Genomic DNA, 23,432 nt, shown 5'->3' on the forward strand with positions numbered 1-23,432 from the left:
CGCTGCACTGGCACTGTCTGCCTGGGAGGGGGAGGCCTGGTGCCTGCAGCTCCATGCAGGTGCCCACCCGGCCTGTCACATGCACCCAGCCTGGCCGGTCACCAGAATTCCGGACACTTTCCTGATGTGCAATCTGCTGATTGGCTGAGCTGACACTGCACAAGTCTTTGCTCAGCCAGTCATCGCCTGCAGCAATGCCCCGCCTCAGCCGCTGAGTGGCTGATGGTAGATTTGAAGAGACAGAGCACAGCACACTAAAAGCTCAGTGTGCTGGGCTCTGGAGAAGGAAGATGTTGAAGGTGAGTATGGAAGCTTTACCCGCACTGCACCCATCCCAGAAAGGAAGGGGGCGTTTAACCCCCCTTCCTTGCGGGGATGGGTAAAGAGTGAGATTGGTCTGGCCACTAGGGAGTTGGTGTGGATACAGTGCATCCTCACAACCCCATCGTGGGCCACATTGTTCAGTATGGCACCAAAAGGGTTAAGTGGAGATGCGATGCATCCTCACTTAACCCCTTGTGTACCGGACTGTAAGCAGCATCTGGCAAGATGCTGTATATTGTAAGGTGCAAAACACCTGTCAAAATGATGGGTGTTCTGCTCCTGCCCTTTTTTGTGTCTCCCCTCTTGTTTTTCAGATATTGGTAAACAGGCTTGTGACTGATTCGGTGGACAATGTCAATGACCAGTGTGGTCAACGAGGAGTGTGGGGGGGGGGGGGGGGGGGTTATTTTTTGAATAAAACATTATTTTTTTAAATTTGTCATCTTTACTTTACAGGCTGACAGATGGCATCCATGAGTCAGGGCTTAGTGTTAGCTGGTATAAAATGGCTAACACTAACCCCACCTTCCCCCATTATTACCCCAGTACCCCGTCTTTTATTTTTCTACATTTTTAAGCTTTAGGCTATGTTCACACTGCGTATGAATCCGGCCGTAGTTCGTACGCCGCCGTACATGTGCGGCCGAAACTACGGGCGTGGGAAAAATCGACATGCGGCCGGATGATACAAACTGCGAACATACGCCCGTAGTAGAGTTCTGCTTCCCTAGCTTGTTTCGTAGTGATCTGAGGCAGCTCATTTACTTGGAAATCTTCGCCCAATAAAACTCACAGAACCTTTTGGATCGAAAAATCAAGTTCAATTTGGCTGAAATAAGTTCTCCGTACGGGACCGCACTGAAATCCACGGCCGTGAGTTACAACGTTTCCGTCCTCAAACAATGGTCTTGTTCATTTTTCATGGCGCCGTATACGATCCGGCCGTAAGCTCATATGTAGTGTGCATTGTGCAGGCGTATATCGTATACTTCCAAGCGAACGCATCAACCTCAAAACTACGTGCGTATATTCGCGGTTTGCACCACGGACGGAAAAATACGGAGTGTGAACATAGCCCCAAAGTGAATCCGTCAGTGACTGGACCCGAGGTGCTAACAGTGTGTATCCCCTTGTGTGCATTGAACCTGTCTACAAAGCCTCTGTGCAGTGGGATTTTTCCACTTTACAAACAGTCTAACCAAGCGTCAAAGAGGAGTGGTGGCTTGGCATTTGTGCCGCATCTCGGCCCGCCTCACCACTACTTCTTCCTCCCCTTTTTAATGCATATATACCTATTTGCCTGCCTCCTGCTCCCCGATATCATTATGTTGCTAATCGTGCATGCGTTGTTGGGCAGAAGTGCGGTGCACACATGCTGAGGGCCTGAAGCCAATGCCCTCTGCACCCTCCTCTTCCGCCCTATGGTGCATGAAGGAATGGTGTTATCAGGAGCACACCCTCAGAGGGAATTGTCTGTGCAGACGTGCAACAACGTGACTACGACGGGGAGCAGGAGGCAGGCTAATGGGTAAAATGCATGAAAATGGGGTGAGGCGGGCCAAGGTGTGGCCCAAATGCCAAGCCAGTACTCTTTGACACTTGGTTAGAGTGAGTTTGTAAGGAGTTTAAACAAATTACTGCAGGGAGGCTTTGTAGAAAGTGACCATGCACACCTATACTACACTGTCAGCACCTTGGGTCTGGCCCGGTGCTGACAGATTCCCTGTAAAGCCTGCCTATCAGAAACAACCTCTTAGATTATACGGCATGGAGAGAAAGGAGGCTGACACTAAGGGGCTGTTCACACAGAGCAAGAACGGCGGAATGCCGCCAGCCTCCGTGTCATAATGACCTTGTATGGGAGGCGCGTGCGGCTCCTCTCCCTGCGCTGAAGAATGAACATGTTCATTCTTCAGCGCCGAGAGATGCAGCGTGCACCTCCCATAGAGTGTCATTAAGACACTAAGGCTGGCGGCATTCCGCCGTTCTTGCTCTGTGTGAATGGGCCCTAATGCTTCTCGGCTACATTTAAAAACCAACGCCAGGATGATGGTATATAATTTGATTAAACCATATTGCCTCGTGTACCACGTGCAGGTCCCCTGAGTCCCTACACTACACACTGTCGGTCAGTGACCGCAAAGCGAGCGCAAGCAGGGAAGGGAGGCCATAGAACGGCCCTGCAACCTCTTTTAGATTACTTTATTTCCAGTCTGGAGAGCAGGAGAGGTTTTCTATGGGGATTTTCTACTGCTCTGAACAGTTCCTGACACGTACAGAGGTGGCAGCAAAGAGCACTGTGTCAGACTAAAGAGAATACATCACTTCCTGTAGGACATACAGCAGCTGATATATACTGGAAGGTTGGATGTTTGTTAAGGAAATTACATATCTCTGGCACTAACCCTTACAATACCCATGTGCTGACATCTCTCCTGCCTGTATAATGTGGCAGATGGATCAGTGAGTTCCATCCACCTCCCATTCTCCTTGTAGATGGATCAGTTCCCTCTGTGTGGTGTAAGGACTCTGGCTGTCTGTCTGTCTGTCTGTCTGTCTCTCTCTCTCTCTCTCTCTCTCCTTGTCAGGCTCAGCTTTTTAGTGAGTGATGAGTTGCCATGTAGGTTACCAAAGCCCCCCACCCCCAATCTCTGACAACCAGGGACTCCAGGGGTAGGACCTCCCTCTGCCAACTACATTCTAGTCTCAATCGGAGCTGCTCTGTATCTGGGAGATGCTGGAGGTGTAGGACCTGTGATGATGTCACAATCATGTGACCAGTACTCGTGGGGGCGGAGCTCAGCAGTGCAGGAGAGAAGAGATTGTGGTGAAGGACCTGGGATCATGTGGCAGGAGTGGGCGGGGCCCAGTAGTCAGATAGATATATAACCCACAGGAATAAGTACATGTCCTCCTCCTCCCCATAGAGTGTAAGCTCCTGTGAGCAGGGTCCTCACTCCTCCTGTGTCTCCTCCTCCTCCCCATAGAGTGTAAGCTCCTGTGAGCAGGGTCCTCACTCCTCCTGTGTCTCCTCCTCCTCCTCCCCATAGAGTGTAAGCTCCTGTGAGCAGGGTCCTCACTCCTCCTGTGTCTCCTCCTCCTCCTCCCCATAGAGTGTAAGCTCCTGTGAGCAGGGTCCTCACTCCTCCTGTGTCTCCTCCTCCTCCTCCTCCCCATAGAGTGTAAGCTCCTGTGAGCAGGGTCCTCACTCCTCCTGTGTCTCCTCCTCCTCCTCCCCATAGAGTGTAAGCTCCTGTGAGCAGGGTCCTCACTCCTCCTGTGTCTCCTCCTCCTCCTCCCCATAGAGTGTAAGCTCCTGTGAGCAGGGTCCTCACTCCTCCTGTGTCTCCTCCTCCTCCTCCTCCCCATAGAGTGTAAGCTCCTGTGAGCAGGGTCCTCACTCCTCCTGTGTCTCCTCCTCCTCCTCCCCATAGAGTGTAAGCTCCTGTGAGCAGGGTCCTCACTCCTCCTGTGTCTCCTCCTCCTCCTCCCCATAGAGTGTAAGCTCCTGTGAGCAGGGTCCTCACTCCTCCTGTGTCTCCTCCTCCTCCCCATAGAGTGTAAGCTCCTGTGAGCAGGGTCCTCACTCCTCCTGTGTCTCCTCCTCCTCCTCCCCATAGAGTGTAAGCTCCTGTGAGCAGGGTCCTCACTCCTCCTGTGTCTCCTCCTCCCCATAGAGTGTAAGCTCCTGTGAGCAGGGTCCTCACTCCTCCTGTGTCTCCTCCTCCTCCTCCCCATAGAGTGTAAGCTCCTGTGAGCAGGGTCCTCACTCCTCCTGTGTCTCCTCCTCCCCATAGAGTGTAAGCTCCTGTGAGCAGGGTCCTCACTCCTCCTGTGTCTCCTCCTCCTCCCCATAGAGTGTAAGCTCCTGTGAGCAGGGTCCTCACTCCTCCTGTGTCTCCTCCTCCTCCCCATAGAGTGTAAGCTCCTGTGAGCAGGGTCCTCACTCCTCCTGTGTCTCATCCTCCTCCCCATAGAGTGTAAGCTCCTGTGAGCAGGGTCCTCACTCCTCCTGTGTCTCCTCCTCCTCCCCATAGAGTGTAAGCTCCTGTGAGCAGGGTCCTCACTCCTCCTGTGTCTCCTCCTCCTTCCCATAGAGTGTAAGCTCCTGTGAGCAGGGACCTCACTCCTCCTGTGTCTCCTCCTCCCCATAGAGTGTAAGCTCCTGTGAGCAGGGTCCTCACTCCTCCTGTGTCTCCTCCTCCTCCTCCCCATAGAGTGTAAGCTCCTGTGAGCAGGGTCCTCACTCCTCCTGTGTCTCCTCCTCCTCCTCCCCATAGAGTGTAAGCTCCTGTGAGCAGGGTCCTCACTCCTCCTGTGTCTCCTCCTCCTCCCCATAGAGTGTAAGCTCCTGTGAGCCGGGTCCTCACTCCTCCTGTGTCTCCTCCTCCTCCCCATAGAGTGTAAGCTCCTGTGAGCAGGGTCCTCACTCCTCCTGTGTCTCCTCCTCCTCCCCATAGAGTGTAAGCTCCTGTGAGCAGGGTCCTCACTCCTCCTGTGTCTCCTCCTCCTCCCCATAGAGTGTAAGCTCCTGTGAGCAGGGTCCTCACTCCTCCTGTGTCTCCTCCTCCTCCCCATAGAGTGTAAGCTCCTGTGAGCAGGGTCCTCACTCCTCCTGTGTCTCCTCCTCCCCATAGAGTGTAAGCTCCTATGAGCAGGGTCCTCACTCCTCCTGTCTCCTCCTCCTCCCCATAGAGTGTAAGCTCCTGTGAGCAGGGTCCTCACTCCTCCTGTGTCTCCTCCTCCCTCCTCTCCCATAGAGTGTAAGCTCCTGTGAGCAGGGTCCTCACTCCTCCTGTGTCTCCTCCTCCCCATAGAGTGTAAGCTCCTGTGAGCAGGGTCCTCACTCCTCCTGTGTCTCTCCCTCCTCCTCCCCATAGAGTGTAAGCTCCTGTGAGCAGGGTCCTCACTCCTCCTGTGTCTCCTCCTCCTCCTCCCCATAGAGTGTAAGCTCCTGTGAGCAGGGTCCTCACTCCTCCTGTGTCTCCTCCTCCTCCCCATAGAGTGTAAGCTCCTGTGAGCAGGGTCCTCACTCCTCCTGTGTCTCCTCCTCCTCCCCATAGACTGTAAGCTCCTGTGAGCAGGATCCTCACTCCTCCTGTGTCTCCTCCTCCTCCTCCCCATAGAGTGTAAGCTCCTGTGAGCAGGGTCCTCACTCCTCCTGTGTCTCCTCCTCCTCCCATAGAGTGTAAGCTCCTGTGAGCAGGGTCCTCACTCCTCCTGTGTCTCCTCCTCCTCCCCATAGAGTGTAAGCTCCTGTGAGCAGGGTCCTCACTCCTCCTGTGTCTCCTCCTCCTCCCCATAGAGTGTAAGCTCCTGTGAGCAGGGTCCTCACTCCTCCTGTGTCTCCTCCTCCTCCCCATAGAGTGTAAGCTCCTGTGAGCAGGGTCCTCACTCCTCCTGTGTCTCTCCTCCTCCCCATAGAGTGTAAGCTCCTGTGAGCAGGGTCCTCACTCCTCCTGTGTCTCCTCCTCCTCCTCCCCATAGAGTGTAAGCTCCTGTGAGCAGGGTCCTCACTCCTCCTGTGTCTCCTCCTCCTCCTCCCCATAGAGTGTAAGCTCCTGTGAGCAGGGTCCTCACTCCTCCTGTGTCTCCTCCTCCTCCCCATAGAGTGTAAGCTCCTGTGAGCAGGGTCCTCACTCCTCCTCCTCCTCCTCCTCCCCATAGAGTGTAAGCTCCTGTGAGCAGGGTCCTCACTCCTCCTGTGTCTCCTCCTCCTCCTCCCCATAGAGTGTAAGCTCCTGTGTCTCCTCCTCCTCCCCATAGAGTGTAAGCTCCTGTGAGCAGTGTCCTCACTCCTCCTGTGTCTCCTCCTCCTCCCCATAGAGTGTAAGCTCCTGTGAGCAGGGTCCTCACTCCTCCTGTGTCTCCTCCTCCCCATAGAGTGTAAGCTCCTGTGAGCAGGGTCCTCACTCCTCCTGTGTCTCCTCCTCCTCCCCATAGAGTGTAAGCTCCTGTGAGCAGGGTCCTCACTCCTCCTGTCTCCTCCTCCTCCTCCCCATAGAGTGTAAGCTCCTGTGAGCAGGGTCCTCACTCCTCCTGTGTCTCCTCCTCCTCCCCATAGAGTGTAAGCTCCTGTGAGCAGGGACCTCACTCCTCCTGTGTCTCCTCCTCCTCCTCCCCATAGAGTGTAAGCTCCTGTGAGCAGGGACCTCACTCCTCCTGTGTCTCCTCCTCCTCCTCCCCATAGAGTGTAAGCTCCTGTGAGCAGGGTCCTCACTCCTCCTGTGTCTCCTCCTCCTCCTCCCCATAGAGTGTAAGCTCCTGTGAGCAGGGTCCTCACTCCTCCTGTGTCTCCTCCTCCTCCCCATAGAGTGTAAGCTCCTGTGAGCAGGGACCTCACTCCTCCTGTGTCTCCTCCTCCTCCTCCCATAGAGTGTAGCTCCTGTGAGCAGGGTCCTCACTCCTCCTGTTCTCCTCCTCCTCCTCCTCATAGAGTGTAAGCTCCTGTGAGCAGGGTCCTCACTCCTCCTGTGTCTCCTCCTCCTCCCCATAGAGTGTAAGCTTCCTGTGAGCAGGGTCCTCACTCCTCCTGTGTCTCCTCCTCCTCCCCATAGAGTGTAAGCTCCTGTGAGCAGGGTCCTCACTCCTCCTGTGTCTCCTCCTCCTCCTCATAGAGTGTAGCTCCTGTGAGCAGGGTCCTCACTCCTCTGTGTCTCCTCCTCCTCCTCCCCATAAAGTGTAAGCTCCTGTGAGCAGGGTCCTCACCTCCTCCTGTGTCTCCTCCTCCTCCCCATAGAGTGTAAGCTCCTGTGAGCAGGGTCCTCACTCCTCCTGTGTCTCCTCCTCCTCCCCATAGAGTGTAAGCTCCTGTGAGCAGGGTCCTCACTCCTCCTGTGTCTCCTCCTCCTCCCTCATAGAGTGTAAGCTCCTGTGAGCAGGGTCCTCACTCCTCCTGTGTCTCCTCCTCCTCCCCATAGAGTGTAAGCTCCTGTGAGCAGGGTCCTCACTCCTCCTGTGTCTCCTCCTCCTCCTCCCCATAGAGTGTAAGCTCCTGTGAGCAGGGTCCTCACTCCTCCTGTGTCTCCTCCTCCCCCTCCTCCCCATAGAGTGTAAGCTCCTGTGAGCAGGGTCCTCACCTTCCTCCCCATAGAGTGTAAGCTCCTTGAGCAGGGTCCCTCACTCCTCCTGTGTCTCCTCCTCCTCCTCCCTATAGAGTTTAAGCTCCTGTGAGCAGGGTCCTCACTCCTCCTGTGGTCTCCTCCTCCTCATAGAGTGTAAGCTCCTGGAGCAGGGTCCTCACTCCTCCTGTGTCTCCTCCTCCTCCCCATAGAGTGTAAGCTCCTGTGAGCAGGGTCCTCACTCCTCCTGTGTCTCCTCCTCCTCCTCCCCATAGAGTGTAAGCTCCTGTGAGCAGGGTCCTCACTCCTCCTGTGTCTCCTCCTCCTCATAGAGTGTAAGCTCCTGTGAGCAGGGTCCTCACTCCTCCTGTGTCTCCTCCTCCTCCCCATAGAGTGTAAGCTCCTGTGAGCAGTGTCCTCACTCCTCCTGTGTCTCCTCCTCCTCCCCATAGAGTGTAAGCTCCTGTGAGCAGGGTCCTCACTCCTCCTGTGTCTCCTCCTCCTCCTCATAGAGTGTAAGCTCCTGTGAGCAGGGTCCTCACTCCTCCTGTGTCTCCTCCTCCTCCTCCCCATAAAGTGTAAGCTCCTGTGAGCAGGGTCCTCACTCCTCCTGTGTCTCCTCCTCCTCCCCATAGAGTGTAAGCTCCTGTGAGCAGGGTCCTCACTCCTCCTGTGTCTCCTCCTCCTCCCCATAGAGTGTAAGCTCCTGTGAGCAGGGTCCTCACTCCTCCTGTGTCTCCTCCTCCTCCTCCTCATAGAGTGTAAGCTCCTGTGAGCAGGGTCCTCACTCCTCCTGTGTCTCCTCCTCCTCCCCATAGAGTGTAAGCTCCTGTGAGCAGGGTCCTCACTCCTCCTGTGTCTCCTCCTCCCTCCCCATAGAGTGTAAGCTCCTGTGAGCAGGGTCCTCACTCCTCCTGTGTCTCCTCCCTCCTCCTCCCATAGAGTGTAGCTCCTGTGAGCAGGGTCCTCACTCCTCCTGTGTCTCCTCCTCCTCCTCCTCCCCATAGAGTGTAAGCTCCTGTGAGCAGGGTCCTCACTCCTCCTGTGTCTCCTCCTCCTCCTCCCCTATAGAGTGTAAGCTCCTGTGAGCAGGGTCCTCACTCCTCCTGGTCCTCCTCCTCCTTCCCCATAGAGTGTAAGCTCCTGTGAGCAGGGTCCTCACTCCTCCTGTGTCTCCTCCTCCTCCTCCCCATAGAGTGTAAGCTCCTGTGAGCAGGGTCCTCACTCCTCCTGTGTCTCCTCCTCCTCCCCATAGAGTGTAAGCTCCTGTGAGCAGGGTCCTCACTCCTCCTGTGTCTCCTCCTCCCCCTCCTCCCCATAGAGTGTAAGCTCCTGTGAGCAGGGTCCTCACTCCTCCCCATAGAGTGTAAGCTCCTGTGAGCAGGGTCCTCACTCCTCCTGTGTCTCCTCCTCCTCCTCCCAATAGAGTGTAAGCTCCTGTGAGCAGGGTCCTCACTCCTCCTGTGTCTCCTCCTCCTCCTCCCTATAGAGTGTAAGCTCCTGTGAGCAGGGTCCTCACTCCTCCTGTGTCTCCCTCCTCCTCCCCATAGAGTGTAAGCTCCTGTGAGCAGGGTCTCACTCCTCCTGTGTGTCTCTCCTCCTCCTCCCCATAGAAGTGTAAGCTCCTGTGAGCAGGGTCCTCACTCCTCCTGTGTCTCCTCCTCCTCCCCATAGAGTGTAAGCTCCTGTGAGCAGGGTCCTCACTCCTCCTGTGTCTCCTCCTCCTCCCATAGAGTGTAAGCTCCTGTGAGCAGTGTCCTCACTCCTCCTGTGTCTCCTCCTCCTCCCCATAGAGTGTAAGCTCCTGTGAGCAGGGTCCTCACTCCTCCTGTGTCTCCTCCTCCTCCTCATAGAGTGTAAGCTCCTGTGAGCAGGGTCCTCACTCCTCCTGTGTCTCCTCCTCCTCCTCCCCATAGAAGTGTAAGCTCCTGTGAGCAGGGTCCTCACTCCTCCTGTGTCTCCTCCTCCTCCCCATAGAGTGTAAGCTCCTGGAGCAGGGTCCTCACTCCTCCTGTGTCTCCTCCTCCTCCTCCCATAGAGTGTAAGCTCCTGTGAGCAGGGTCCTCACTCCTCCTGTGTCTCCTCCTCCTCCTCCTCATAGAGTGTAAGCTCCTGTGAGCAGGGTCCTCACTCCTCCTGTGTCTCCTCCTCCTCCCCATAGAGTGTAAGCTCCTGTGAGCAGGGTCCTCACTCCTCCTGTGTCTCCTCCTCCTCCCCATAGAGTGTAAGCTCCTGTGAGCAGGGTCCTCACTCCTCCTGTGTCTCCTCCTCCTCCTCCCATAGAGTGTAAGCTCCTGTGAGCAGGGTCCTCACTCCTCCTGTGTCTCCTCCTCCTCCTCCCCATAGAGTGTAAGCTCCTGTGAGCAGGGTCCTCACTCCTCCTGTGTCTCCTCCTCCTCCTCCCTATAGAGTGTAAGCTCCTGTGAGCAGGGTCCTCACTCCTCCTGTGTCTCCTCCCCTTCCCCATAGAGTGTAAGCTCCTGTGAGCAGGGTCCTCACTCCTCCTGTGTCTCCTCCTCCTCCTCCCATAGAGTGTAAGCTCCTGTGAGCAGGGTCCTCACTCCTCCGGTGTCTCCTCCTCCTTCCCCATAGAGTGTAAGCTCCTGTGAGCAGGGTCCTCACTCCTCCTGTGTCTCCTCCTCCTCCCCATAGAGTGTAAGCTCCTGTGAGCAGGGTCCTCACTCCTCCTGTGTCTCCTCCTCCTCCTCCCCATAGAGTGTAAGCTCCTGTGAGCAGGGTCCTCACTCCTCCTGTGTCTCCTCCTCCTCCTCCTCCTCCTCCTCCCCATAGAGTGTAAGCTCCTGTGAGCAGGGTCCTCACTCCTCCTGTGTCTCCTCCTCCTCCTCCCCATAGAGTGTAAGCTCCTGTGAGCAGGGTCCTCACTCCTCCTGTGTCTCCTCCTCCTCCTCCCCATAGAGTGTAAGCTCCTGTGAGCAGGGTCCTCACTCCTCCTGTGTCTCCTCCTCCTCCTCCCCATAGAGTGTAAGCTCCTGTGAGCAGGGTCCTCACTCCTCCTGTGTCTCCTCCTCCTCCTCCTCCCCATAGAGTGTAAGCTCCTGTGAGCAGGGTCCTCACTCCTCCTGTGTCTCCTCCTCCTCCTCCTCCCCATAGAGTGTAAGCTCCTGTGAGCAGGGTCCTCACTCCTCCTGTGTCTCCTCCTCCTCCCCATAGAGTGTAAGCTCCTGTGAGCAGGGTCCTCACTCCTCCTGTGTCTCCTCCTCCTCCTCCCCATAGAGTGTAAGCTCCTGTGAGCAGGGTCCTCACTCCTCCTGTGTCTCCTCCTCCTTCCTCCCATAGAGTGTAAGCTCCTGTGAGCAGGGTCCTCACTCCTCCTGTGTTCTCCTCCTCCTCCTCATAGAGGTGTAAGCTCTGTGAGCAGGGTCCTCACTCCTCCTGTGTCTCCTCCTCCTCCTCCCCATAGAGTGTAAGCTCCTGTGAGCAGGGTCCTCACTCCTCCTGTGTCTCCCTCCTCCTCATAGAGTGTAAGCTCCCTGTGAGCAGGGTCCTCCACTCCTCCTGTGTCTCCTCCTCCTCTCCCATAGAGTGTAAGCTCTCCTGTGAGCAGGTCCTCATCCTCCTGTGTCTCCTCCTCCTCCCCATAGAGTGTAAAGCTCCTGTGAGCAGGGTCCTCACTCCTCCTGTGTCTCCTCCTCCTCCCATAGAGTGTAAGCTCTGTGAGCAGGGTCCTCACTCCTCCTGTGTCTCCTCCTCCTCCTCCCCATAGAGTGTAAGCTCCTGTGAGCAGGGTCCTCACTCCTCCTGTGTCTCCTCCTCCTCCTCCCATAGAGTGTAAGCTCCTGTGAGCAGGGTCCCTCACTCCTCCTGTGTCTCCCTCCTCCCCCATAGAGTGTAAGCTCCTGTGAGCAGGGTCCTCACATCCTCCTGTGTCTCCTCCTCCTCCTCCCCCATAGAGTGTAAGCTCCTGTGAGCAGGGTCCTCACTCCTCCTGTGTCTCCTCCTCCTCCTCCCCATAGAGTGTAAGCTCCTGTGAGCAGGGACCTCACTCCTCCTGTGTCTCCTCCTCCTCCTCCCCATAGAGTGTAAGCTCCTGTGAGCAGGGTCCTCACTCCTCCTGTGTCTCCTCCTCCTCCCCATAGAGTGTAAGCTCCTGTGAGCAGGGTCCTCACTCCTCCTGTGTCTCCTCCTCCTCCTCCCCATAGAGTGTAAGCTCCTGTGAGCAGGGTCCTCACTCCTCCTGTGTCTCCTCCTCCTCCCCATAGAGTGTAAGCTCCTGTGAGCAGGGTCCTCACTCCTCCTGTGTCTCCTCCTCCTCCTCATAGAGTGTAAGCTCCTGTGAGCAGGGTCCTCACTCCTCCTGTGTCTCCTCCTCCTCCTCCCCATAGAGTGTAAGCTCCTGTGAGCAGGGTCCTCACTCCTCCTGTGTCTCCTCCTCCTCCCCATAGAGTGTAAGCTCCTGTGAGCAGGGTCCTCACTCCTCCTGTGTCTCCTCCTCCTCCTCCCCATAGAGTGTAAGCTCCTGTGAGCAGGGTCCTCACCTCCTCCAGGCCTGTGTCTCCTCCTCGCCCTCCCTATAGAGTGGTAAGCTCCTGGGAGCAGGGTCCTCACTCCTCCTTTGTCTCCTCCTTCCCATGAGTGTAAGCTACCTGTGAGCAGGGTCCTCACTCCTCCTGTGGTCCTCCCCTCCTCCCATACGAGTGTAAGCTCCTGTGAGCATGGGTCCCTCACTCCTCTGTGTCTCCTACCTCCTCCCCATAGAGTGCCTACGCTCCTGTGAGCATGGTCCTCAACTCCTCCCTGTGGTCCTCCTCCTCCTCCCCATAGAGTGTAAGCTCCTGTGAGCAGGGGCACCTCACTCCCTCCTGTGTCTCCTCCTCCTCCTCCCCATGAGAGTGTAAGCCTCCTGTGAGCAGGGTCCTCCACTCCTCCTGTGTCTCCTCCATCTCCTCCGCCTCCTCCTTCCCCATAGGAGTTAAGCTCCTGTGAGCAGGGTCCTCACTCCTCCTGTGTCTCCTCCTCCTCCTCCCCATAGAGTGTAAGCTCCTGTGAGCAGGGTCCTCACTCCTCCTGTGTCTCCTCCTCCTCCTCCATTGAGGGTAAGCTGCTGTGAGCAGGGTCCTCACTCCTCCTGTGTCTCCTCCTCCTCCTCCCCATAGAGTGTAAGCTCCTGTGAGCAGGGTCCTCACTCCTCCTGTGTCTCCTCCTCCTCCCCATAGAGTGTAAGCTCCTGTGAGCAGGGTCCTCACTCCTCCTGTGTCTCCTCCTCCTCCTCCCCATAGAGTGTAAGCTCCTGTGAGCAGGGTCCTCACTCCTCCTGTGTCTCTTCCTCCTCCTCCCCATAGAGTGTAAGCTCCTGTGAGCAGGGTCCTCACTCCTCCTGTGTCTCCTCCTCCTCCCCATAGAGTGTAAGCTCCTGTGAGCAGGGTCCTCACTCCTCCTGTGTCTCCTCCTCCCCATAGAGTGTAAGCTCCTGTGAGCAGGGTCCTCACTCCTCCTGTGTCTCCTCCTCCCCATAGAGTGTAAGCTCCTGTGTGCAGGGTCCTCACTCCTCCTGTGTCTCCTCCTCCTCCTCCCCATAGAGTGTAAGCTCCTGTGTGCAGGGTCCTCACTCCTCCTGTGTCTCCTCCTTCTCCCCATAGAGTGTAAGCTCCTGTGAGCAGGGTCCTCACTCCTCCTGTGTCTCCTCCTCCTCCCCATAGAGTGTAAGCTCCTGTGAGCAGGGTCCTCACTCCTCCTGTGTCTCCTCCTCCTCCTCCCCATAGAGTGTAAGCTCCTGTGAGCAGGGTCCTCACTCCTCCTGTGTCTCCTCCTCCTCCTCATAGAGTGTAAGCTCCTGTGAGCAGGGTCCTCACTCCTCCTGTGTCTCCTCCTCCTCCTCCCCATAGAGTGTAAGCTCCTGTGAGCAGGGTCCTCACTCCTCCTGTGTCTCCTCCTCCTCCCCATAGAGTGTAAGCTCCTGTGAGCAGGGTCCTCACTCCTCCTGTGTCTCCTCCTCCTCCCCATAGAGTGTAAGCTCCTGTGAGCAGGGTCCTCACTCCTCCTGTGTCTCCTCCTCCCCATAGAGTGTAAGCTCCTGTGAGCAGGGTCCTCACTCCTCCTGTGTCTCCTCCCCATAGAGTGTAAGCTCCTGTGAGCAGGGTCCTCACTCCTCCTGTGTCTCCTCCTCCTCCCCCCCATAGAGTGTAAGCTCCTGTGAGCAGGGTCCTCACTCCTCCTGTGTCTCCTCCTCCCCATAGAGTGTAAGCTCCTGTGAGCAGAGTCCTCACTCCTCCTCCTCCCCATAGAGTGTAAGCTCCTGTGAGCAGGGTCCTCACTCCTCCTGTGTCTCCTCCTCCTCCCCATAGAGTGTAAGCTCCTGTGAGCAGGGTCCTCACTCCTCCTGTGTCTCCTCCTCCTCCTCCCCATAGAGTGTAAGCTCCTGTGAGCAGGGTCCTCACTCCTCCTGTGTCTCCTCCTCCTCCCCATAGAGTGTAAGCTCCTGTGAGCAGGGTCCTCACTCCTCCTGTGTCTCCTCCTCCTCCCCATAGAGTGTAAGCTTCTGTGATCAGGGTCCTCACTCCTCCTGTGTCTCCTCCTCCCCATAGAGTGTAAGCTCCTGTGAGCAGGGTCCTCACTCCTCCTGTGTCTCCTCCTCCTCCTCCTCCCCATAGAGTGTAAGCTTCTGTGAGCAGGGTCCTCACTCCTCCTGTGTCTCCTCTTCCTCCCCATAGAGTGTAAGCTCCTGTGAGCAGGGTCTTCACTCCTCCTGTGTCTTCTCCTCCTCCCCATAGAGTGTAAGCTCCTGTGAGCAGGGTCCTCACTCCTCCTGTGTCTCTTCCTCCTCCCCATAGAGTGTAAGCTCCTGTGAGCAGGGTCCTCACTCCTCCTGTGTCTCCTCCTCCCCATAGAGTGTAAGCTCCTGTGAGCAGGGTCCTCACTCCTCCTGTGTCTCCTCCTCCTCCCCATAGAGTGTAAGCTCCTGTGAGCAGGGTCCTCACTCCTCCTGTGTCTCCTGCTCCTCCTTATAGAGTGTAAGCTCCTGTGAGCAGGGCCCTCACTCCTCCTGTGTCTCCTCCTCCTCCTTATAGAGTGTAAGCTCCTGTGAGCAGGGCCCTCTCTCCTCCTGTGTCTCCTCCTCCTCCTTATAGAGTGTAAGCTCCTGTGAGCAGGGCCCTCACTCCTCCTGTGTCTCCTGCTCCTCCCCATAGAGTGTAGGCCATTGACTCCTCACTCACTTTTCTGTACAGACGGCTATCTCACAGATAGGCAGTGAGATTAGAGAGATTAATGGGGTTTTCATTATAGTTACCCTAGCATATTTGCAACAGGCATTTTCCTGTCCATAGAGACCATTGCAGTCACACCATTACGTATCTTTGGGATTGCAGGCTGCATATTGGATTTGGCAATTTATACATAGTGCCTAAAAGTGTATTTTGGTATGCTCACATCTGTTATACAGTAATTTAACGTACATCTCATTTGTGTACATGCATTTCTTGAGTTATTACTGTCAGGAACTTACCTCACCAGGGTCCAGCGGCGACTGCTTCTAGCTTGGCTCCGGCGGACGGCTCAGGAGCGCACGGTCGCTCCGCCCACCGGAGCCGAGTGACGTCACGGAGACCTGCCACTCAGCCCACAGTGCCGCAGCTGTTCTGTGGCTGGATTCAGGAGGCCGGACCAATCAGCCTTTGGTCCGGGCTCCTGATTCAGTCTAAGTAAGAGTCAAAGCCAGCTTCAAATCGCTGGCTATTAGATTAATCCCTGGTCCCAGCTCCCCCCTGTCTATTCCTGCGAACCCCCGTTATAATCCCATCTGACTGCTCGACTCGTTACTCTGACCCCCCGACTGACCTTTGACTACCCGATTGCCCTCTGATTTTGTGCTGTGCTGCCCGTTGGTTTTGACTTGGCCTGGTTATTATCCCTTATTGTGTTTGTCTGTCTGTTACAGTTTTGTGTTCCATGTATACAGTACAGGGAACATCTTAGTGGTTGTCTACGGCCGCCTAGGGCCGATCGAGGCAAGTAGATAGGGACAGTGGGGTGGGTGCAGACTTAGGGCCCACTGTCTTGTCCGTTCGTGTCTACCAGTCCTGATTATTACAGCTATATTCCTATAAGCTGCAAAAGGTCCCCTGTCTGAAAAAATACGAAATAGTAGACATATGTTATACAGTGAATAAACATACATCTCCTTTGTGTACGTGCATTTGTTTAGTGATTACAGCTGTATTCCTATCAGCTGACACACGTTTTTTGTCAGTCATAAAAAAGATACGCAATACTTCACATCTGTTATACCCAGTAATTAATTGTACATCTGATTTGTGTACATAGATTTATTGAGTGGGTAGATCTGTTGATTTTTTTTTTTAGACTTATTAAAGGCTCCATTATGCAAGGTCTATATGCACACTTCACTCTTCAAAACAGAAATAGTATGAAGGGGAAGATGTTGAAAAGAACCCCCCATCCAACAGATAGACCAAATATACAGTGGGGGAAAAAAAGTATTTAGTCAGTCACCAGTAGTTCTCCCACTTAAAAAGATGAGAGGCGTCTGTAATTGACACCATAGGTAGACCTCAACTATGGGAGACAAAATGAGAAAACAAATCCAGAAAATCACATTGTCTGATTTTGTAAGAATTTATTTGCAAATTATGGTGGAAAATAAGTATTTGGTCACCTACAAACATTCAAGATTTCTGGCTCTCACAGATCTGTAACTTCTTCTTTTAGAGTCTCCTCTTTCCTCCACTCATTACCTGTAGTAATGGCACCTGTTTAAATTTATCAGTATAAAAAGACACCTGTGCACACCCTCAAACAGTCAGACTCCAAACTCCACTATGGTGAAGACCAAAGAGCTGTCAAAGGACACCAGAAACAAAATTGTAGCCCTGCACCAGGCTGGGAAGACTGATTCTGCAATAGGCAACCAGCTTGGAGTGAAGAAATCAACTGTGGGAGCAATAATTAGAAAATGGAAGACACACAAGACCACTGATAATCTCCCTCAATCTGGGGCTCCACGCAAAATCTCACCCCGTGGGGTCAAAATGATCACAAGAACGGTGAGCAAAAATCCCAGAACCCCGCGGGGGGACCTAGTGAATGAACTGCAGAGAGCTGGGACCAATGTAACAAAGCCTACCATCAGTAGGACACTACGTCAGTGCCAGGGATCCTGCAGTGCCAGACAGGTCCCACTGCTTAAGCCACTACATGTCCGGCCTGTCTGAAGTTTGCTAGAGAGCATTTGGATGATCCAGAAGAGTATTGGGAGAATGTCCTATGGTCTGATGAAACCAAAGTGGAACTGTTCGGTAGAAACACAACTTGTCGTGTTTTGGAGGAAAAAGAATACTGAGTTGCATCCATCAGACACCATAGCTACTGTAAAGCATGGGGGGGGGGAAACATCAGGCTTTGGGGCTGTTTCTCTGCAAAGGGCCCAGGAGGACTGATCCGGGTACATGAGAGAATGAATGGGGCCATGTATCGGGAGATACTGAGTGCAAACCTCCTTCCATCAGCAAGGGCATTGAAGATGAAACGTGGCTGGGTCTTTTAACATGACAATGATCCAAAGCACACCGCCAGGGCAATCAAGGAGCGGCATCATAAGAAGCATTTCTAGGTCCTGGAGTGGCCGAGCCAGTCTCCACATCTCAACCCTATAGAAAACCTTTGGAGGGAGGTGAAAGTCCGTGTTGCCAAGCGACAGCCCCAAAACATGACTGCTCTAGAGGAGATCTGCATGGAGGAATGGGCCAACAGACCAACAACAGTGTGCGCCAACCTTGTGAACACTTACAGAAAACGTCTGACCTCTGTCATTGCCAACAAAGGAGATAGGACAAAGGATTGAGATGACATTTTGTTACTGACCAAATACTTATTTTCCACCATAATTTGCAAATAAGTTCTTACAAAATCAGACAATGTGATTTTCTGTAATAAAGGAGATTCTTTAGTCCTCAAGACCACAACAGCCCTATCTCCCAATCTGTGGTTGGGTATAGCTCACAGTCATAGAATAACCTGACTACAATTCTAGCCAACTTATAACGATTTAATCATGATAAAACATACAAAAAAATCAAACATTATTCAAAAATTACTCAAAAATGTCATTGAACATTATACAGTACACATATGGATCGAAAAAAAGGTGAGGTTAAAAATACAATCCCAAAGTCTCTATATGATGAATTGCATCTCTGGGTGCCGACCGATTGCGAAATCGTGTTAATAATTGTAAGCAACTAGTCCCAAAGCGTTCCTTATATCATGAAAGCAGTTCTAAATTTCACCTTGGACTTGTAGTCCTTCTAGATGTACCGAGTCTTGGACTTGTAGTCCTTCTGATTACATAGTTAGCATTGGACTTGTAGTCCTACTGAGTGTACAATTATCCTTGGACCTTTAGTCCTTTTAGATTCTCAGTACTTGATGATATCAGTCATCATATCATCGCCACTGACGAAAGGGTTAATCTTGAGAACCCTGAAACGCGTTCGGAACGAATACCTACGGACTAATACTATATAGGATTAGTTACCGTAACTCAGATTAATTTCATAATCTTTTCATTTTTATTACCATAATTAATTTTTTGCTGGAATCATATCCTTGATCGTATTGTTCCTCTGGGGGGCCCCCCAAATGCAATATACATATGGCCACTTACTGAGCACTACCACCTCTATCACCCTGTCCCGGACGGAGTCACTTGGGATGATATCGAGGCTGTGACATGGCGCGCAAATAGATCCTCAGAACCACGAGGATGCGCTGCAGGATCCCCCTACTCCAAGAGCTGCTAACATCGCTCAGCCGCTGAGATACAGCAAGGGAGAGGGAGACAACGATGCCACCGACTGACTCGGGACGGGTGTGAAGTGGTATTACCGCCACAGTGTCAATCAGTAACACCGATTGTATTTACAAATATCACTAAGTATCAATGAACTTTCACTTTATCTGTATCTTTCTGTATTCAACCGGGAGACACTTATAGAGAAGTGACCTGATTAAACAGAACAGGTACTGAGAATCTAGAAGGACTAAAGGTCCAAGGATAATTGTACACTCAGTAGGACTACAAGTCCAATGCTAACTATGTAACCAGAAGGACTACAAGTCCAAGACTCGGTACATCTAGAAGGACTACAAGTCCAAGGTGAAATTTAGAACTGCTTTCATGATATAAGGAACGCTTTGGGACTAGTGGCTTACAATCATTAACACGATCTCGCAATCGGTCGGCACCCAGAGATGCAATTCATCCTATAGAGACTTTGGGATTGTATTTTTAACCTCACCTTTTTTCGATCCATATGTGTACTGTATAATGTTCTATGACATTTTTGAGTAATTTTTGAGTAGTGTTTGATTTTTTTAGTATGTTTTATCATGATTAAATCGTTATAAGTTGGCTAGAATTGTAGTCAGGTTATTCTATGACTGTGAGCTATACCCAACCACAGATTGGGAGATAGGGCTGTTGTAGTCTTGAGGACTAAAGAATCTCCTTTATTACTGCACCCATTATCTGCCTGTTTCTAGGTAAGGGCATTTTTAGCTAAACCTCGACCTACTTAGGAATACAATTGTGAGCTGCACCTATACATTCTTTTGCAATGTGATTTTCTGGATTTGTTTTCTCATTTTGTCTCCCATAGTTGAGGTCTAATATGGTGTCAATTACAGACGCCTCATCTTTTTAAGTGGTGGAACTTGCGCTATTGGTGACTGACTAAATACTTTTTTTCCCCACTGTAAGAAAAACATTGTTTTTTATTAAATATAAATATAAATATTAAATGTATTTTAAAAAATCAACAATAATAAAATACATGTAATGGGAGCTGGAGCCTATACAAATGACCCGGTGACATCATTTCCGGTTTCGCCGGGGATACACAGGACTGTTTTTAATTACAAGCCTGCAGTGGCACACGTGGGGATATGTACCTGATTGGTCTAATGGGATATAAATTTTGGTTTTGATATTTTGTTGTTGTATATTCTATCTAAAATTTCATATCTATCTTGTGAACATGGGGTGACAGGCTCCCGACCCCCCGTTAGAGCCCCCTATACTTACCTAATCCCGCCGGGTCCCGCTTCTGGAGGTGGTCGGGTGACGGAGATCTCAGCCGCTGCAGCCCGGCGCGCGCGCTGAGAGATGAGTCCAACACCCATAGAGAATGACAGGAGAGTCCAGCGCTCCGTCATTCTCTATGAGCGTTGGACTCATCTCTCAGCGCGCGCGCCGGGCTGCAGCGGCTGAGATCTTCATCACCCGACCACCTCCAGAAGCGGGACCCGGCGGGATTAGGTGAGTATAGGGGGATCTAACGGGGGTCGGGAGTCTGTCACCCCGGCACGGGGGGTGACAGGTTCCCTTTAACTAGACTACAAGGGGCATCACTGGGGGTTACCTAGACTACGCCACACTACTAACTGCCGCGCACGGTATGCGGCCCTCGAATGATTTTATTAATGCCCGACCGGCTCTCGACATGGAAAGGGTTCCCCACCCCTGCTTTAGAACATCTTCACATTCTTGCAGTTCTCTTCTGTATTTCAGGTACACATAGTAGCAGCTATCCATTTCATTAATTTACTTTAGAAAGTCAGAGAGTTGAGTATAATGATTCTCTAGTGTGGTCAATGACTCATCAAATACAGGAGTTTGTGGTTTAATTTTATCCTGAGTGGGTACAAGCCCATTTTTGACAGTCTACATTGTAAATCCACTCTTTTTTCAATAATCTCTTCATCTGTTAGATGTAGGTTCTTAAAGCCACATTTTAGGCTATGAGTTCTCCCATGTTTAGTTTACTCTTCTGGAGGAGAATTACAGTTTCTCCTACATATACGGTAGGTGTCAAAATTAACCCGGACATTTCCCATTGAGGGGTGTCCTCTGCCTTCATTTCATTTTGTAGCTCTTTCAAAGGCAGAAGCCAGCAGCTCAGTAACGGCCACTTTATCAGCTGTTTTTTTAATCTTTGATTTCAAATCAAAAGAACAGACAGCTTGAGCTAAGGGGATTGCTGTGTTTTGCAAATTGAATACTCCCAAGGGCCACAAAATCCATTTTTATTTTTAGGTCGAAACAGTCACTGTTTAGCAGGCAGGATCACTACACCACTCTGGCCATCCGTGACTACACTAACTCAAGGGACCCCGTAGCAGCCCGGCAGGACACTGACCACAGGGGAACAAGGTACAACCAGACCTCTAATCTAAAAGCAGGCGTGCCACCACACCTGTGTGCCCAACCAACACTGGCGTCACGACATAACATCACCGGCCCGGCTGTATCTCTCCAACAAAACACCACCGGGAGCTACCACAATAGGTCACAGGACACATATCCCACTCTGATACGTCGGTCCATAGATGGTCAGCAGTTTCCTGTCCTGCGCATTTAGGCTGGTACAATGTGTCTCCTGTGTCTGCGTTGTAGCTACATGGCACTCTCCTGCGCTGCTGCCAGCATTCCTTCCCTTCTTGTAGAAGCAAATACAAGGCTGAAGCCATTTTTTAGGATTACAATGTTTTTCCAAAGCAACATCACCTCCATGGTCACCTTCACATTGGGTGGCAGCACTTTTACACCCCCGCTATAAATCCAAAATGGATGAATTTTTCTTGCCTTCTAAGAGACCTATTACATGGAGCGATAATCGGCCCGATACGGCTATTTTGGCTCCCAGTGGCGATATAGTAAACGATTCCTGGAGGGGAAACGGTTTTAAGGCTCTCAATTTGTAAGAAGCCATCTCATCTTCACTGTACAGGGTGTCAAACCGATTGCTGCTCCCCGACTGCTCTGCGTGACCACTGTAGGCCATTATTACACACAGCGATTACCGGACAATAATTATTTCTTGCAATAGGTCAGGTTTTCAATCAATGCACTGAATGTCGGCTGAAATTAAACATAGGGGCACAAAATGAATCCCCCGGCCGTCCCTCTAATGTCATTCTAGACCCGTCGGGGTCCCTGAGCTCCTCTCGCGCCCCCAGCTCCCGAGACGGCTCGTCTCGCGCCCCCAGCTCCCGAGACGGCTCGTCTCGCGCCCCCAGCTCCCGAGACGGCTCCTCTCGCGCCCCCAGCTCCCGCGACGGCTCCTCTCGCGCCCCCAGCTCCCGCGACGGCTCCTCTCGCGCCCCCAGCTCCCGCGACGGCTCCTCTCGCGCCCCCAGCTCCCGCGACGGCTCCTCTCGCGCCCCCAGCTCCCGCGACGGCTCCTCTCGCGCCCCCAGCTCCCGAGACGGCTCCTCTCGCGCCCCCAGCTCCCGAGACGGCTCCTTTCACGCCCCCAGCACTTGAGACGGCTCCTTTCACGCCCCCAGCTCCCGAAACGGCTCCTTTCACGTCCCCAGCTCCCGAGACGGCTCCTCCGGCGTCCCAAGTTCCCGAGACGGCTCCTCCCGCACCCCCTGCTCCTAAGACGGCTCTTCCCACTCCCGAGACGGCTCCTCCAGCGTCCCCAGCTCCTGAGACTGCTCCTCCGGTGCCCCCAGCTCCCGAGACTGCTCCTCCGGGAACCCCCAGCTCCCGAGACTGCTCCTCCCGCACCCCCTGCTCTCAAGACGGCTCTTCCCGCTCCTGAGACAGCTCCTTCAGCGCCCCCAGCACCCTAGACGGCTCCTCCCGCGCCCCCAGCAACCGAGACCGCTCCATCCGCTCCCCCAGCTCTCGAGGCGGCTCCTCCCCAGACAACTCCCCTCCGCGTCCCTCTCATCCCTCTACTGTCATTCTTGACCTGACAGGGTCCCTGAGCCAGCTCCTCCCACGCCCCAGCTCCCAAGACGACTCCTACCATGCACCTTCTCCCAAGACGGCTCCTCCCGCACACCCAGCTCCCGAGACGGCACCTCCCACGCCCCTAGCTCCTGAGACGGCTCCTCCCATGCCCCCTGCTCCTGAGACGGCTCCTTTCATGCCCCTAGCTCCTGAGACGGCTCCTTTCACGCCCCCAGCTTCCGAGACGGCTCCTTTCACGCCCCCAGCTTCCGAGACGGCTCCTTTCGCTCCCCCCAGCTCCCGAGACGGCTCCTTTCACGCCCCCAGCACTCGAGACGGCTCCTTTCACGCCCCCAGCTCCCGAAACTGCTCCTTTCACACCCCCAGCTCCCGAGACGGCTCCTCCGGCGTCCCCAGTTCCCGAGACGGCTCCTCCCGCACCCCCTGCTCCCAAGACGGCTCTTTTCACTCCCGAGACGGCTCCTCCAGCGCCCCCAGCTCCCGAGATGGCTCCTTCTGCGCCCCAGCTCCCGAGACTGCTCCTCCAGTGCCCCCAGCTCCCGAGATGGCTCCTCCTGCACCCCCTGCTCCCAAGACGGCTCTTCCCACTCCCGAGACGGCTCCTTCAGCGCCCCCAGCTCCCTAGATGGCTCCTCCAGCGCCCCCAGCTCCCGAGACGGCTCCTCCCGCGCCCCCAGCTTCCGAGACGGCTCCATCCGCTCCCCCAGCTTTCGAGACAGCTCCTCCCCAGACAGCTCCTCTCCGCGTCCCTCTCATCCCTCTACTGTCATTCTTAAACTGACAGGGTCCCTGAGCCAGCTCCTCCCGTGCCCCAGCTCCCAAGACGACTCCTCCCACGCACCTTCTCCCAAGACGGCTCCTCCCGCACACCCAGCTCCCGAGATGGTACCTCCCACGCCCCTAGCTCCTGAAACTGCTCCTCCTGCGCCCCCTGCTCCTGAGACGGCTCCTCCCATGCCCCAGCTCCCGAGACGGCTCCTCCTGCGACCCCAGCTCCCAAAACAGCTCCTCCCCCCCGCTCCAGAGAATGCTCCTCCCACTCCCAAGATAGCTCCCGCTCATCCCTATACTGTCATTCTTGACCCGACGGGGTCCCTGAGCCAGCTCCTCCTGCGCCCCCAGCTCCCTAGACGGCTCCTCCCGCGCCCCCAGCTCCCGAGACGGCTCTTCCCACGCCCCCAGCTCCCGAGACGGCTCCTCCCACTCCAGAGACGGCTCCTTTTGCGCCCCCCGTTCCTTAGAACGCTCCTCCCACTCCCAAGATGGCTCCTCCCGCACCCCCAGCTCCCAAGACTGCTCCTCCCACTCCC

The 23,432-nt window shown here is 54.0% G+C and overlaps 2 protein-coding genes across 3 annotated transcripts in view; one reads left to right on the top strand and one right to left on the bottom strand.

Annotated features, from left to right (window-relative positions):
- LOC138797178 (zinc finger protein 300-like) overlaps positions 1-23,432 on the top strand; it is an 898,668-nt gene that overhangs the window by 343,771 nt on the left and 531,465 nt on the right. The window lies entirely within an intron of this gene.
- The window catches only part of LOC138797169 (zinc finger protein 84-like), a 221,087-nt gene that overhangs the window by 70,465 nt on the left and 127,190 nt on the right, over positions 1-23,432 (bottom strand). The gene's annotated exons all lie outside the window — the stretch shown is intronic.

This window comes from Dendropsophus ebraccatus, chromosome 7 (assembly GCF_027789765.1).
Source record: "Dendropsophus ebraccatus isolate aDenEbr1 chromosome 7, aDenEbr1.pat, whole genome shotgun sequence".
In the NCBI taxonomy this organism is placed as follows: Eukaryota; Metazoa; Chordata; class Amphibia; order Anura; family Hylidae; genus Dendropsophus; species Dendropsophus ebraccatus.